General features: G+C 38.5%; 1 protein-coding gene across 5 annotated transcripts in view; it reads right to left on the bottom strand.

Moving 5' to 3' along the window:
• The window catches only part of B3GALT1 (beta-1,3-galactosyltransferase 1), a 588653-nt gene that overhangs the window by 135642 nt on the left and 435779 nt on the right, over positions 1–17232 (bottom strand). The window lies entirely within an intron of this gene.

Raw genomic sequence — 17232 nt, 5'->3', positions numbered from 1 at the left:
TTCTCTGGAAGAGCAAAAGAAACATAAATCTCAGGCTCTGAGGAACTTCAGCAGATAGTCTTGGGGTTTGTCATCATGGAGCATTTATTTGTCAGTTTACGGCTTTCAGGTCCGGGAAAGGCATCTAGTTTAATCAATCATTCTATATTTAAATTTCCTTCCCAAAATTCCCACCAAGTGTTTTTCTGGCCTATGCTAGAAACTCCACTGATGGGTTAAGTCTGAGGCACAACTGCCATCATCAGCTTACTCTAGCAGAAAATTCTTTCTCATGCTCAGCTAACATGTAGCTTCCACTGACTCTACTCCTTGGATTCATGAGGAAATACAACAGAGAATCACAGATTGCCAAAGAACCTTGGAGATGGTCTCTTAGAGTTCCCTCCATTGACAGGCTCATTTCACCTCCTTCAGGGCAGTTCTCCAAATGTCCGAAGACAGGACCATATTGATTTTTCTCTTCTTCAAGCAAAATGTTGCTGGCCCCTAAGACTCCTCTTCAACTGAAGTGGTTGTGGGCCCTTCACCCTTTAAGTTGCTCTTTTCTGAGCACACTTCAATTTATCTGTACTACTTTTAGACAGCAAGATCCAGAACTGAAAACAATACACAGCCCTTCCATGCTGGAAATGATGTGTTAATCCACAGCTTTTGAATATAATTATTTGATCAGCTATGACTTCAATGAATGCTGATTAAGAGCTCAGGCTTTGTAGTCAGAAACACCTGGATTTGAAGTCAAGCTCTTTTTAGTTATGTGATAAAGGAAAATTAACTAATGTCATTAAACCAGTTTCCTCATCCAGTTAATAGAGATTAAAAAGTACCCACTTCACATAACTTAACTGCAAGCCAAGTACTTAGCATGATGCCTGGCGAATATTCAATGAATGTAAGCTCCTGTAAGGCCATACTCTTTTCACCTCCTCAAAATTATTATTGTGAAAGACAAGGAGATCTAAACAATTAAATGGAAAGGTAATTATTGGAAAAAAATAGATTTTAAAATCTGCATTGCTTGAAAGCCTACTTTTAACAAAGGAAATACTGACATCATTAATTGCTTTAATGCTGTAAAAGGGATTTATCAGAATGAATTCATTGGTTTAATTCTTTTTTTGGGGGGGTAGGGGGGGACAGAGTCTCACTCCATCACCCTGGCTGGAATGCAGTGGCAAATTGGGCTCACTGCAACCTCCGCCTCCCAGGTTCAAGTGATTCTCATGCCTCAGCCTCCCGAGTAGCTGGAATTACAGGCATGCACCACCACACCCGGCTAATTTTTCATGTGTATATATATATATACATATTTTTCTTTCTTTTTTTTTAGTAGAAACAGGGTTTCGCCATGTTGGCCAGGTTGGTCTCGAACTCCTGACCTCAAGTGATCTACCCGCCTCAGCCTCCCAAAGTGCTGGGAGTCCAGGCATGAGCCACTGCACCCAGCCTCATTGGTTTAATTCTACTGGGAGTCCTAACATCTGAAATCTATTCTAGCTGAATTTTTGCAACCTTTTGAATGTATTAGTACAGTTCAATAGCAATCTAATTCTGCATGAGGGATAGAGTTACTGGATATGCTGAGCTTACCATTTTAAGACTGCTCTCTTCTCCCCCATCCACCACTGCCTTGAACCCCTAAGGCATTCTGAAGGAGTCCTACATGTTCTATAGTGATGAAAAGATGTTGATGAATACTTCCCAGACATGATGAATTATCTTTTGACATAGCCTTTCAGTATTTGGGCTACACTGAAATGCTATTTTTGAATGAAATAGAATTTCTATTATAATATCATTACAGACATGTCATTTTTCTTAAATGTGGCACTAAAATATAATTTTGATGTTGGATTTCCATTTTGAATATCTCAAGAGACATGGTTATATAGTGAAAAAACATGGATTTGGGATTGATGCTGTGGAATCTGAAGTGGTTCACTGTGGTTCAGATCCTGAAATTTCTACCCACTAGCTCTGTGACTTGGACAAATTATTTTACCTATGCAACGCTTTGGTCTTTCATCAATAAAATAGAGGTATCAATATTGTTTCCTTCAGAGAATTTCTGTAAATGTGATAATTTATATGAAATGCTAGTATAGGGTCTGGCTTGATAAACATTCTTCCTCCTCCTCATCCTTCTCTTCTCTTCCTCTTCCTTCTCCTTCTTCATCATGTGGATTCATTCATAGATAACTCTACCACTTACTAGGTGACCACTGGCAAGTTACTCAATCACCTTGCTCCTCTATTTTTCTATCTTTTAAAAATGTTTATTTTAATGTATTCTTCACTGGATAATTGTGAGATTAAATGAGATAATGTATCTAGGGCACTTGGGACAGAGTAGAGGTTCAATGAATCGTTATGCATTATTTCGTTTCCTTCCTGTCCTTCACCCCTCTTGTATTCTTTATTGATACAAATCTATATCTATATATATCTATATCTGTAGGAATATATGCAGAAGAGATACATTTGTTTCCCTATTTTTAGGCAACTAGCTTTGAGCCAGTGAAGATGTTTCTCAAATATTATTCTACACATTATCAAACATAAGCAGTTCCTGCTAAGACAGCAAAGCACAGGGAGAAATAGATTGGAATTCTCACACTCATTGCTCTCTCTCTGTGGTTGGCCCATTGAGATGTCTAGCTGCTGTAGAAGCAGGAGGTCTCTAAACAGTCTAGTGAAATTTCATCTGCCAAATGCTGGAGTTAGCAGAGATCTAGGAAATATATTAAAAAAAGAATGGCCCCCAGAATGTATTGGCAAGTCCAAAGTAATAAAAAAGCAGAATTTGATATAACCAGGGGCTCTTTGCACTATCATTTTTCACCTTTGCCACATTCACTGTAGCTGACCTAAGCTATTTCTCTGTGTGGTTTTGGAAATTGGAAGGGGGGATTTAATGCTTCGCTTAAGCCTGCTTTCACTTGGCTCCAGCTGATTTATATTTACGATTGTATTCCTTTTCCCCCAGAGACAGCTGGAATATTGTTGGAGTGATTGTTTAAAATATAAAACCATGTGCAAATCCAGTTATTGAACAGAGAGTGAGAAAATGATGGCAGCATAAGCAGAAAGGGAAGAGAAATAAAAGACTGAACATATTTAAAATGAGGAGGGGGCAGAAAAATGGGACTTATGAATAAGGTATTTGAAAATAGTTGGAAATCAAGCAAAGAAAGATGGATGGAAAAAGATATAAAAGAGAAAAATTGGAAGATAAAAGATGCAGAGAAAATATGATGAACAGAAGTCAACATACTTGGAACATGTCTCTCAGTCTCCCCTTTACATTATCAACTTAATTTAATAGAAAAGCAGTCCAGGAACGATACTTGGGGAATCAGATTGTTAGAAGGAAATTTTACACGAGAAACCTTCATAATTTATTCTCTGTCCTCTGAAATCCATATTTGAGAACTTTAAAAAAGTGACTGCCAAGGCTGTTGGGACTACCTGCACATCTTTTGGTGTCCTCAGGAGCAAATGGATCATGGCATTGATTTCATGGCCAAGGACTCACATGGTGCACGGGGGTCTCATTCTTGTCATTCATTTTTGGCTCTCTGAGTAATCTCTGTGTTCCCACACACTCAGACCACGTCCACAGAAACTGTAAAGTTGCTACTGCCTTACAGCAAAAGTGGCCTGGAAATTGATTTAACTTGGTGTTACAGTGGCAGCCACAAGCAAACAAACTTGTAAACTGGGGGGAAATGAGATCAAAGACTACTTCTACTTTTTTTTTTTTTTTTTCCCCTGTACATCCTGGCTTGGGTGAATAGTGACTAGACCAACATACATTTACTTCCTCACTGATTCACTCTGAAAGTATCATAGGGAGTTTCTTCTGCAGAACATTCCCTGGACTTATGTTACTGAATTTTTATAGCAACCAATATTTTTTTATAGACCTGTAAATATGACTCTTGGATGTCAATAAACCCGTTAATTCCATGTCCTGCCTGTGCACAGGGAAAGTGACATGTTGTTTTGGAACTGAGCAGCCTGGGATCTTCTCTCTGACTCACTCTATGACCTTGAACTTAAACTGTCTGCTTCTTACTTTCCTGGCCTTGAAAGCTGAATAGCCGCAGTTAGAGTAAACCAGGAAATGGCAACATGCTTGGTACTTTCAAGTGAATTTGGTCATAACATCACCACGTTATTGGAGGAGGACAGTGTGTCATGGATCCTGTCAGTTGCCACACAACATCTCCTTAAGACCATCATTAGAGACACAGTGAAGCATTCCTGTTAGCCTCATCTGTGGAAACCTGAGCCAAAGGCAAATGGCTTTGAAGAATGTTAAGTTCCATGGGTCGTATAATAGTAGAACACTGTTACGGAGATCTCATACTGACTTCATCAGCAACTAGCCTTCCATTCTTGGCAAGCCATTCGGAGCCTCTCTGTGCCTCTGCTGCTAGTCTGTAAAATAGAGCTATGTGTTTTACAGGATTGTTGAGGCAATCAAATTGTAGGCAATTTGTTTTAGAAATTGAGAAACTTGTTTTAGAAAGTGAGAAACTATTCAGGGCTGTCCAATCTTTTGGCTTCCCTGGGCCACCGTGGAAGAAGAATTGTCTTGGGCCACACATAAAATACACTAAAGACAGCTGATGAGCTAAAAAAAAAAAAAATCTCAATAAAACTCATAATGTTTTAAGAAAGATTAAGAATTTGTGTTGGGCTGCATTCAAAGCTGTCCTGACCTGCATGAGGCCTGCGGGCCATGGGTTGGACAAGCTTGATTTAAACAAATAAGGCATCACAAGGTAGGTATCATAATGGTTAAGAGTGCACTGGAACTAAACAGCCCGATGAGAAGTTATCCAGGGTGCCATCCATGTCAGAGAACGTTAAGGTATCCATAAGTTCCCCTCCTGTCCCTGCCTCTAGACATCCTGCTAGTAAGAAGATCAGATTCTCCTCCCGCTCCCAACAAACAATGCTCCTAAAACTGCCCTCACAGGGGCCACAGATAAACCCCCGATGGTTAGATTTAGTAGATGCCTTTCAGTCCAGCTGCCACTTACCAGCTGTGTAACCTTTTGCCTTATTTCTTTCAGCGTAAAATGGAAATAAAAACAGTATCTGTCTCATAGGATATTGTGAAGATTAACAAGGCAACATATCTAAAGAGTTTGCACCATCCCTGACATACTGTAAACACACAAAGTGCTGGCTGTTAACAAAGCATAATCTTCCTAAGTCATCAAAAGAATATTCTTTGCTCTTCTTTTTCCTTCCATTTAATTATCTTCAATGTAGGGTCCTGATAGATTATTGTTATGTTACCAGAATACCACTACTACATGTATAAGAGAAATACCTTTCATGAAAGAACATTTTACTTTGCTTACACAAATAATCAATTCAGAGGAAACATTTACTTCCCTTTTCTACTCCCTCCCCCACCTTATTCAATTATTGGTTTCCCTTGCAATCAGCCATTATTTTGGTTCCATGCTGAGAGAGTGGGAACTCACAATGGAAGCAGTTGTTCTGCAGCAGTTTCCGTCCCACTAGCTTATTTCCAGGTGAAGTTAAATCTGTGCCAGTGGCATATCCACTGCATGTTGGCTCCAGTGCTGTGGAAAAGGCTCACCAGGACTTAATTCTGGCCATCTGCTGAAGGTTTAAAAATGTAATTGTCTGGAGTGACCACTGTGAATCCAAACAGGTTCAACTTCTAATTACGTCAGTACTACTCACAACTCTGTTTTTTAATGTGGTGCCAAAAATGAGGAGACTCGACAGAAAGTCTTACCATAATATTTTACAATATCAATAAAGCTTATCCACATGTCCAATTTACAATTTTATGCCTCTTAATGTATTCTAATTTTGGCTACACTGGCTGTGTGGACTGAGTTTACAGAAATATTGAGATCATAAACGTCTGTTGCAATTAAAGGCATTGTGTATTTGTTTTATCACAATGGCATCAGGTTTGACATTGAGCTTACAGTACTTGTTCTTGGCCATATTCACATAGAAATATATTATATAGGTTGTAATACTGTGTATAAAAAACTGCCCTTCCAAGTGAGTACAGCCTGGCTTAACAAAAGTGTTTCACCAAATCGTCATAAGTCAAAAGCAAAGTGAAAGTCTGTAGAATAAGTTCTAAGGGTTGAGGAATGGGAAAAACAGTATCTTGGAAAAGACAATTAATAGTTGGGGAAAGGGGGGTCTGGAAACAAATCTCCTTAAGTGTACAGAGCCATCAAGCACCACTGCTCTGACTTTGAGAGGACAGTCCATGATCCAACCTATCAGCAGAAAAGAAGGTGGAACAGGAAACAGAGGCTGCCTTGCAATGGAAGCCTTTAATTTTAAATTATGCCATGTAAATGGGAGATGCCTGCAGTAAAACCTGGTTTCCTTTATTCACACAGAGGGTGTGCTCAAATAGCCCTAGAAAATAATCAAATGAATTCCAGCATTTTGAAGAAAAAGATATTGGGAAAAGATAGACTGGTAGTACTGTCACAAAACAAAAGATGCTGCAGTTGCAAACTCATTTGAAACAACAGCAACTCACACAAGGCTCAAAGTGAGTAATCCTGACTCCATATGGTGTTCAAACACAGGAAAGAAGGAAAAGTGCCTGGTTAGCCTTGGGCGCTGACGATCCTGGGGTTACACAAAATATGAAACCTTTTAAAACTAAGTGTGCAGAGAAATATCGTCTGGCACACACAGCAAGGAAGGGCTCAATACCTAGTTGAGGAATAAAGAAATAAATGAAGAATGTGTAGCATCAGTAGAATACAAGCTAACATTTACTGACGACTAGCTAGGTGCCAATTTTTGTTCACTTATTTAATCATTTCACAGATGAAAAATTGATCTCCAGAGAGATTAAATATTTGCCCAAATTTCAGCTAGTCAGTGTGCAGCTGAAATTTTACCTTAAGGCTGGTTACAGAACCAGAACTCTAAATCCTTATGGTTTAGTGGTTAGGAGTATGCTCGCTGGAGCCATGCTTCCTGGGTTCAAGTCCCTACTGCACCACTTACTAGCTTGAGGGGCTTACATGATCTCTTACAACTGTTTCCTCATCTACAAACTGAGGAGGATACTAGTACTTTCTTCATAGGTTTACTCTTTGAATTAACTGAGATAGTATTTGGAAGGAAATTCGTATGGAGTATGGCACATTGTAAGTACTCAATAAATGACAACTATAAATATCTTTAAAAGTACCTGCCACTGATTTTGTGTCTTGTTTTCATGTTGGCAGAGACATAAGAAAATATTTCTGACCAAAATCTATGGTCAGAGCATCTTTCTAGACATTTATTCAAGTTATTGAATTTTATTCAGTTTCCTGCTAAATAATAATAATATTTGCCATTGGCAACTGCTTGTGTGGAAATACATAGACAGGAATTAGTAAAGAAGGGCACCAGCTCTGAGTGGTATAAAGGACACGGGGTCTGGAGCCAGAAAACCAGTTTCAGTCTCAACTTTGTTAGTAGCTGTGTAGCTTTTGACAAACCAATTAATATCTTTGAGCCTGTCTCTGCCTTGGTAAAAACAGTTCCTGATAATACAATAATACTACCTCTCAGGAGATAATGGGTTTGAAAGTATTTTGTAAACTGTAAAGTACTAGACAAATATTAGTTATTATGTTAGCACCGTGAGAAGGTTTGAAAAAAGCAAGAAAACAACACTTTGCTAGTGAAGTTTGAAGAGCTTTCTAATTTGGGAGTTGTTGCAGACACCATTAAGAATTGAGACACACTATGCTAAATTTAGTTTAAAACAAACAAAAAAATGAAATGCAATTCAACCTTGAAAAAAAATGTAGCTTGCTGTATGTGTGGAAAGGACTCAAACAGATTGAGAGAAACCTAGAGAGCAATATTGTGGATGAGCGCCCCGGTGGATATAGTAAGCCAGAAAATACACTGGACCATTTACAATGTTGTGCAGTATTTAAAAGGGCAGTTCTATTTTTGGCTGTCATAAAGAGACAATGGACTCCTTTCTTTCTTTTGGAGCTGGAACAATGCTTGTGGTGCACCCTTCTGGGCACTGCAGGTCAGCTATAAGCCAAGATGGCTCACATACTACACACACAAACTCACACCCCCTGGAATTCCCCCTATGAAGGAGAAATGGGTCTAATTGGAGGAGGAAGACCTGCGGTGGGCTTGGCCACCACCTGCAGCTTGGCAGGTCAACAGGATGGCCCTTAGCTCTTTTCATGCTTTTATCAAAGGGATTTTGGCCACTTCACTTCTTCACATGACTTTTGGTTCTGCTTGAATCTATTTTGAGTCTAAGCATACAGACAGTGGGTAGGAAACAGGAGACTGTTGGGAATGCACTAGAAAGGACGGATGGATGTGATGATTGATAGAAATGTATCATTAAAATTTGGTAGGGAAACACGTTGAAGAATGAAACCAGACTTTATTAAAGATTTAAATAAAAATCTTACATAATAGAGAGAGGAAGAAATACACAGACTTGACAAGTTTTACTCACAGCAGAAGTTCCCACTGCAGGCCCTGGTGAGGTGTGACATTATACATAATTCCAGGCTATTATCGCCTTTCCATAATTATGAACACTCAATCTCTGAGCTGGTGTTTCAGGGACCTACGTGCTCCTCCATTTCCCCACAGCTCTTCTCTAATTCCTTGACATTGTCCTAGTGTTAACTATTTGTACTTGCCCTTTGGCAGGGGAAGCATAGTAATGAGTGTGCCATTCAGGTGAATCCCTAGGGTAAATTAAGAAGCAGACAATGTTTGTCTTCCACCATCCTCCATCATTCTTGTTAGCACCTGTCCTCACCTGCTCATTCAACAAGTTACCCCTTAATGATTTTTAGGTGTCCCCGTGAGTGAGCAAGACTGCCTTTCCCTGATACTCATGGTCCAGGACTTTCCCCATCATCCCCACTCCCTCCCTCACAGTTCCCCAGGGCTGAGCCTTCTTCCTCAAGTCTTTCTTTCCAGTGTACTGAAACACATATAACAAACAAGTATATATGTAAGGTGATCATGACTTAATGGGATAGACAGTCAATTTATTCAACCAATACATTAAAATAAGGGCTAAGAGAAAACATGTCAGAATCTGAGATAAAAAAGCATTTCCATTTGTGTATTAATCCAGGGTATCTTCTTAACTCACAGTAAGATACTTTCTGGAATAAATGTTAAAACATCTGAACTCCATTTCAGTACAAAGGTATATACTGCAAGCCCCAATTAGAGAGATTTTGAAAAAAACCTAAATATTCAATAAAAAGTGGTTGTCTGTATACAATTAAACAATATGCAATCATTAAAAATGACTCTATGAAAGGATATTTAATGATATGGAAATACCACATAATCTTAAGTCTACAATACATAAGGTTTGCTTTTTAACATTCATGAAACTGGGAAATATTTCACAACAAACCCCCAAACAAGTCAACAGTTACTAAGCAGATCAGAAAGTCGTGACATAAAAGGTTGCCCGCATGAGCAAATGTAGCTATAAAAGAAAAGTTTCTGTTTATCTGTGTCTCACCTCAGTTATTTGTACTGGTATAGCCATACATATTTAATTTTCACTTGTTTGTACCTCTAATTGTCATTTTATTTGTCAATCTGTCTTAAAATACATTTTGGTGCAGCTTTACTTATTTATTTATTTTGATGGAGTCTCACGCTGTCACCCAGGCTGGAGTGCAGTGGCGTGATCTCAGCTCACTGCAACCTTCACCTCCCAGATTCAAATGATTCTCCTGCCTCAGCCTCCTGAGTAGCTGAGATTACAGGTGGTGCCACCATGCCTGGCTAATTTTTGTATTTTTAGTAGAGACTGGGTTTCACCATGTTGGCCAGGCTGGTCTCAAACTCCTGACCTCAGGTGATCCGCACCCCCTTGGCCTCCCAAAGTGTTGAGATTATAGGCATGAGCCACCATACCCAGCCTGGTGCAGCTTTGACATGAAAAATATTGTGTATACAGAAGATTGTGTCTGTCACATGGCAGACACTGCGATTAAAGGTACTAGAAATAGCCAAATCTCCAGGACTAGATTGCAGAAGGTTCAAAACCAGAAGAAGCTAGTGTGACTTATTCAGACAACATGAAGGACTCTCATTCAGACACCAATGTATCAAAAGCTTCTAGCTGACTTTCAAGACAAGCTGTTTAACTTTCATCCATTTGTAATACAATTAAGCAGAAAACGAAACTGAATCTAGCCAAATAAAAAATTCCTGTGAGGCCTTGGAAGTTCTTTGATTTGCCTCACAAGTTTAATATCAACCCCGAATGTAAGAAAGATGTCTTGATAAAGAGCCTGTTATGAGAAGCAACAAGGAGAGGAATTCTGCCGTAGGATGGAATGTACCCAGCCTCTCAAATATACCTTATTTTCAATGATTTTGATGATAATTCTAAATCATCTTGGACTTCTTAGGTGCTGATATTTAGATGAGATTTGGATGAATTTTAAATTGATGCAGTAATGGGTTGAGATTTTGGGGTATGCTGGAATGTGGTGAATGGGTTTTGCATGTGGAATGAACATGAATCTTTGGGAATCAGAGGATGGACTGTGGTAGGCTCAACAGTGCCCCCCTCCGAAAGGTCTATTTTCTTTCTAATCCTAGGAGCCAATGCGTATTATCTTATATGTGATTAAATTCAGGTCTTTAGGAGAAGCGATTATCTAACTAGTTGGCTGGCTAAGTTAGTTATTAATGCAGAGTGAGTTAGTTCTCTGAGCCTTGGAACTTTGAAATTAGAACGACTGAAGATTAAAACACTAGAAAATGAGCTATAAGAGTGTGAACAAAAGCTGATGGAGATAATCACATCTAGCTTCCAAAAGACAAAGGTTAAATCCATCATTTGCAAAACTGTCCTTCGTTTTGGCTATGGGGCTCTGTGACATTAATGGTATCTCTAAGCTAAAAAAAAAAGTAAAGATGCCTTGTGCTGGTCAATGATCTTCTGGCCTGAAGCAAACTACTCTGATTTAATTGCCTGTTACCTGGGACAAAGAAAGGGGTCAAAGGTTTTTCATGACATAGCTTTACACCTGTACTCAATCAGTCAGTTTGCAAAGAACATATATCTTCCCTAGCCTTGGTCAAGGGTGAATGAGCACGTGACATAAAAATGATGAAGTGCCTAAAGCAAAGAGATATTAAAGGCCAGATGCCAAATGTTGCTTACATGTAAACAACAATGAATCTAAGGATGCTTGAGGTTATTTCAGATTCTATTCTGCAAGGCAGAAAGCACTGGGTATACAGCCAGTTACATTGAAGTGTGAAACTGTCTCTGCTACATACCAGTTGTGTTAAATTAGACATGTTATTAATTTCTCTGGGCCTTGATTCCTTCAACTGTAAATTGGGGATAATGATTTTTATCTCATAGAGATGTTATGAATGTCAACTAGACAAAGTATATAAAATATTTAATCTGGTGCCCTGTGCAAACCCAGTCACATTGTTCTTTGTTGCTACATTCCCAAATAGGAGGTTTGTCACATTCCAAGTCTAAAATGGAGGAATACTTTGGGGGCAGGAAAGGTTTTCCAATCATCCTTAAATCATGCTTACTGGTTGCTTTTAAGGTTAGTCTTGGTTACTCTTTAAGTCAGTCTCTGTCTTGGGCAGGGCAATATGCCTGGACCAGCGGCAGGTGGGCGGATTCCTGGCAAAGATGGGGCTAGCACAAAGAAGGCGATGAATAGGTAAGAGGGTAGGACTGGAAATATTAACCTGCAGTGTAAGGCCTCTGGGCTTGAAAAACATAGGTTCCATTTCAAAAACTTGTCATAGCAAGACTCACAAAGAAGCCTGGTGTGCTAGAAATACTTGGAAGCAGGGCAGACCTAAGCTGGAGAAGCAGGCTAAAAACATGAGTCCCTTAGATAAGTTCCATGGATAGCTCCAAGGGAAGCCATTTCTTCCTCCCTGTAAAGGAGACAACTCAGACTTATCGAACTGATTTTATGGAGAAACCAACATATCTCTGTCTTAAAGGCTCAAGATCTGTTAAAGCATATTTGATCCCCAACACCAGAGAAAATTTTAATCCCATAAATATTTTAAAATATAGGTCAGCAGTGGCATAATATCTGCACAGAAGTCTTCTGAATTGGTTCTTCTATACAGAGAAATAAGTCAACTGTCACTTTAATTGGTTTGACTTAGGGTTACCCTTCCTTCTTAGAGATCCTGAACTAACACATGGTTCTGTTAGGAAGGTCTTCATCTGCCTGAACACTACTATGATGCTGGAGTTTGGGGTTCATGGGGTCAACTGTGGAATGTTTCAACTAGATGAGGTCAGAGTGTGGAAGAGGGTTTTCGGGTATATTTTTCCAGGGCCATATTTATTTCAGTCCATTAGACAGTCTAACCACACTTATATTAAGGGTCCAAAAAGAAGTGGACTTAAATTCTGCCCTACTTTCCGTGTACCCTTGGGAAAGCATTTCAGCCCTTCTTAGCTTCTATTTTCTAAAAACTGAAGGGACTGAACTTAAATACCTTAGGAACAGACAAGAAATTTTATTATAAAAGATAAGAAATTTGGAGTATTTGGCTTAACATTATTAGTTCAGGGTTTCCAGAGATGCAACATTTATTCCTGAGGAAAATGAACTGCCAAAGTCCAAATAATCATGACTCAACCAAGCACTTCCAGGACCACACACAAAATACATATCAAGGTATCACTGGCTTGGTTGCAAAGTACCATGGTGTCTTAGAACTGGGACAAGAGTATAGAAGCCAGTCAGTGCTTCTAGGACAAGAATTGGTAGAAATATGGGCTTCATATATGGCTTTGAATTGACAGTTGTCCTCCAAGTTTTGAGGCTTCTAGATGACAGACAGTAGGGTTTTATAAGTTCAAAATGCTGAAGGGCAGTACATCAGAATACAGGAGAGAGCTGTGGGCTAAAATGCCCCTGCTGGAACATACAGGTTTTGTATTATAGGAACCTCTCTGACAATGAAGTGTTTGACTTAATAGTTTTTACATTCTTCTGGACAAATGAGTCTCATTGTCATTTCTGAATAATAAAACCGGGGTTCTCCAGTGGTCATGTTCTCCAAGCACTGAATGGAAAAAGGTATTGTCTTTTCTGGAGCTGTGATTCTCAAAGTGTGGTCCCTGGACACCTGCAGGTCTCTGATACTATTTGAGGAGGTCCTTTTGCAACTGCGTATCTCCATGAAGCCTGAGTTTTTTTCTTATACTCCAACTAAAATAACAGATCATGGCACATTGATTGCAAAAGCAGATATGAGAAACCAGCTGTTTTCCTTTGGGCCAGCCACTGTCATCTTCTCGCTGATTTGTAAAGTATAACTCTCTTTTTTCTTAAAAAGATATGATTTATTTCTAATATATAATGAATGTATTGCTTCTTTAAAATTCAATAAAAGGTGTTAACATTATCAGCTTCAAATTATAACATGGTAAATGTTGATAAATATAACCCACATAGTAAAAAGCTCTTTCGGGTCTTCAATAATTTCTAAGAGAGTAAAGAGTCAGAGATCAAGAAGTTTGACAAAACTACTATAGAGGCATAAGAATTCAAGTTCTTCTGAATAAGTAACCAGTCCTTTAATAATAGCTTAAAGGTGAACAAATACGTTTGGTTTCCGAGTTTGTAGATGTTAAGTTGTCTGGGAAATACTAGCGCTGCCCTTGGGGTGTTTAGATTATTTACTTGCTTTGATGTGGGGCTGGCTCATCAGGCATGTGAGGTTTCCCCTGTAGGACTCTGAGTCCCTCCACTGTGGACTGGATTTAAGCTTTGGAATAAGCCTTGTAGATAATATTGATGGGCATTACAATATTCACTTACATTTCAGCCTCTGGAGTAAACCAATAATCAAAGAGAGTGTTGCACAACCAGGCATGGTTGAATTGACTGAAGACAAATTTAACATAAATGCAAGGAGAATGTCTCTATTGATGTTGGTGCCAAATATTCCATTTTGAAATGTTATCTCTAGGTAACTGGTTGAATCTTCATCACTTAGATGTATCAAATGTAAAAACTGTCACTCAACATTTCACTAGAGTGTAATTTATAGGAAACAGTAAACAATACTGTTAAGCTTTACATTCAGAGCAAAAAGACTTATGACTATAGGCCAATCTCAGCAAACTAGGCTAATGAGATGAAGTTCAAACTAAATATATGAAAATAAATTGACAATGGGGTCAGGCACGGTGGCTTAAGCCTGTAATCCCAGCAATTTGGGAGGCAGAGGTGAATGGATCACCTGAGGTCAGGAGTTCGAGACCAGCCTGACCAGTATGGTGAAACCCTGCCTCTACTAAAAATACAAAAATTAGCTGGGTGTGGTGGCATGCACCTGTAGTCCCAGTTACTCGAGGGGCTGAGACAGGAGAATTGCTTGAACACAAGAGGCAGAGGTTGCAGTGAGTTGAGATCGCACCACTGCACTTTAGCCTGGGGGCAACAGAGTGAGACTTTGTCTCAAAAAAACAAAAAAAAAAAAGGAAAGAAAGAAAATAAATTGAGAATGGTAATATGTTCAAATAAAATATTTAAATGAATTAAATCTTAATATTTTGAAGTATATGTCAAATTTCTGGTTAATAAATAATAGCATTTTAAAATACATCTATTGTTGGGCTTATTTTAATGAAAGCAAAACTTCTGCTTTGAAATTTTCATTAAGTCCTGTAGTTTCACTCCTCTTTAGTTTTTACATCTACTAAATGAGAAGACTGCATCAATAATCACCAGCTCTAACATTCATTCCAAAGTAAGCCATAAACAGAGTAGGTTTCTTAAGTAGAGTCTGTTCTCTCAGGTAGTTTAAACATGTCACCTGCTGTGCTTTATTTCTTTTTGTTTGTCCTATAAACTATATTTGCTATGAAGTTCTACAGTGAAATTCATCACAACCTTAGAAAAGATCAACCCAAAATAGTGACTGCTGACACTAGTTAAGTGATATTAAGTGGTATTTTACAGAAAACTTTGAGACTATCTTCACAGAAAATTATAGTATTTCAGGAAAGAGTAGAATTTTTACCTGTAAGGAATTTAGACCTTTCAATAAAATAATTTTGGACTCATCTATCATTGAACTTTCTCTTTTCCTTTACACTTTTTTTCTGGGTTACGTTGGAGGTGGTGACAGTGGAGTAGAGATAGAAGCCAAAGGAAGAAATAATTTTGGGGCCAATTCAGTTTTATGTCCCTGGTTCACTAAAATTCATGTCACTTGATTTAGGAATTTGAGCTTTTACTACTTCTGATTTTTGTCCAATTCTAAACAAATCTTTCCTAAAGCATATGATTCCCAGGGCAGTGGAATAAAGCTCTTATCAAAGATTACGCTAATTCAAAGCCACCAGCTTACGGTTTGTCTACCATGCTATTGCATTTTAAGTAACCAATTATTATGTAAAATTCTGGCTTCAGTGGTATTAAGGATATGCAGGAGTCATGAACTCTGTATGATTATAAAAAACTTGAATCTTCATTAAAGGACATAGAAAGTTAATTAAAAGCTAATTAAAAGGAACGAAGATTTCTGAATATCTGATATTCTCTACTTATTCAGTACATTTGGAAAGTTGAAAACTGTGGTCAATGTCAGGTCAAAGACACTAAAGTCTTTCTCTTGGGGTAATTGGAGCCTCTTGACTTTGCTTGAGAAGAGCAGTCAATTGTTTATATAATTTGTAATTCACTGTTATGTCAAAAGGAGAAAAAAGTATTCAGTCCGTAAAGTATTACATAGATTCATTATCTTCGGAGTATCTGTGCAGAGAATTCTCAACTACAAATGGAATTTATACTTACATTACAGTGCATTTATACTATAGCCTACCTCAAAGCCTATGATCATTATACAAAGATTCCAAGTAAACGAGTACTGGTACTAGAATTAACATTTGAGAAGACTAATTAGTTGACTCCTTTATCCTCTTTACACAGAATACATTTCTTCAACAAAAGCAATTTGGAGAGAATACTACAGCCAAGGGTGATAATTTGAAGAAACAATCAAAATAAATGAAAAACACTGGATTCATCATTACAGAATATTTATCATTAGAGACAAATAATTGAACCCTCCAAGAGTTCAGAAAAATGAAAAGAAAATAGTGCCACTAAAGTGGCAAATGCCAGTCCCTGACTGCTCTCAACCTCTAGTTTACTACCTGGCCGGAATTTCATTTGCCTACAGGACCAGCCCTCCCCAGATTCAGAGCCATTGCTGCCTGATGGCCAGGGTATGCTCAGAGCCCTAGGTAGCTCTCCTTGGGATGTGTCAGCCACAGTCAGGTCCCCAATATTCTACATTGATTTCTTCTTCTTTTCTGAGTTGGATGTTTCTTGTTTTGAAACATTGGCTTTGTGCCCTGGCGCTTTGCACAGCTTTCCCCAGTTTTCTCCTCCTTTCTCTATTTTGAGGTCTGATTCTTGTTCTATCAATTTCTAGCTGCTGTCTGTGTTCTTGTTCCCATAGGCAGTGCATCCAGAAAGAAAACACAACACTGTCATACCTCTCTTAAGATACATCTGGCATTTTCTGATGGGAAAAAAAAATCTAACTTATATGGCTATTTTCTGTTTCTGCCTCTGTCCACAAAGAGGAATTTTTACAACAGGGAATAATCAAAGGCAATACAGTGAGATCTACCAACTCTCCCTTTTCTGCACTGCTTCAATTGCTCACAAATGGTTTCCCTTTCCTCAGCTTTAACTGCATATAAACCTGCTAAATTCTTTCGTTTTGTCCAAATAGAAGCTCTGATCAGATACCAGCATTTCCTGGTTGCATTAAATAAATTATCTGTAACTGTGTATTTGCTTTAGCACATAAACTAAATTGTCTGTAACGGAGTGTATTTTCAATGACGAATAACACCTGCACAGCATTTTCTGGCTGAGACGAGAGAGAGAAGAGAAAGAGTGAGAGAGAGGGAAGAGAGAGAAAGATGGAGATATACAGAGAGAGACGGGGGAGAGAGAGAGAGAGAAAGGAGGGAGATGAAGAAAGAATGCTGAACAATAACAATAACAATAACAACAACATACAATAGAAAGTTGATTTCATAGGATGGCTCATGTGAGATTCCCAATGCATCTTTTGTACCTCTTCTCTAGGGGAAACTTGAGAATATTACACTCTCAGTGTTCAAAAGGCAGAAACATGCCAGTCAGA

Source organism: Gorilla gorilla, chromosome 11 (genome assembly GCF_029281585.2).
Source record: "Gorilla gorilla gorilla isolate KB3781 chromosome 11, NHGRI_mGorGor1-v2.1_pri, whole genome shotgun sequence".
Lineage (NCBI taxonomy): Eukaryota > Metazoa > Chordata > Mammalia > Primates > Hominidae > Gorilla > Gorilla gorilla.
The sequence above is the reverse complement of the archived record's forward strand: the minus strand, read 5'-3'. Positions and strand labels throughout refer to the sequence as shown.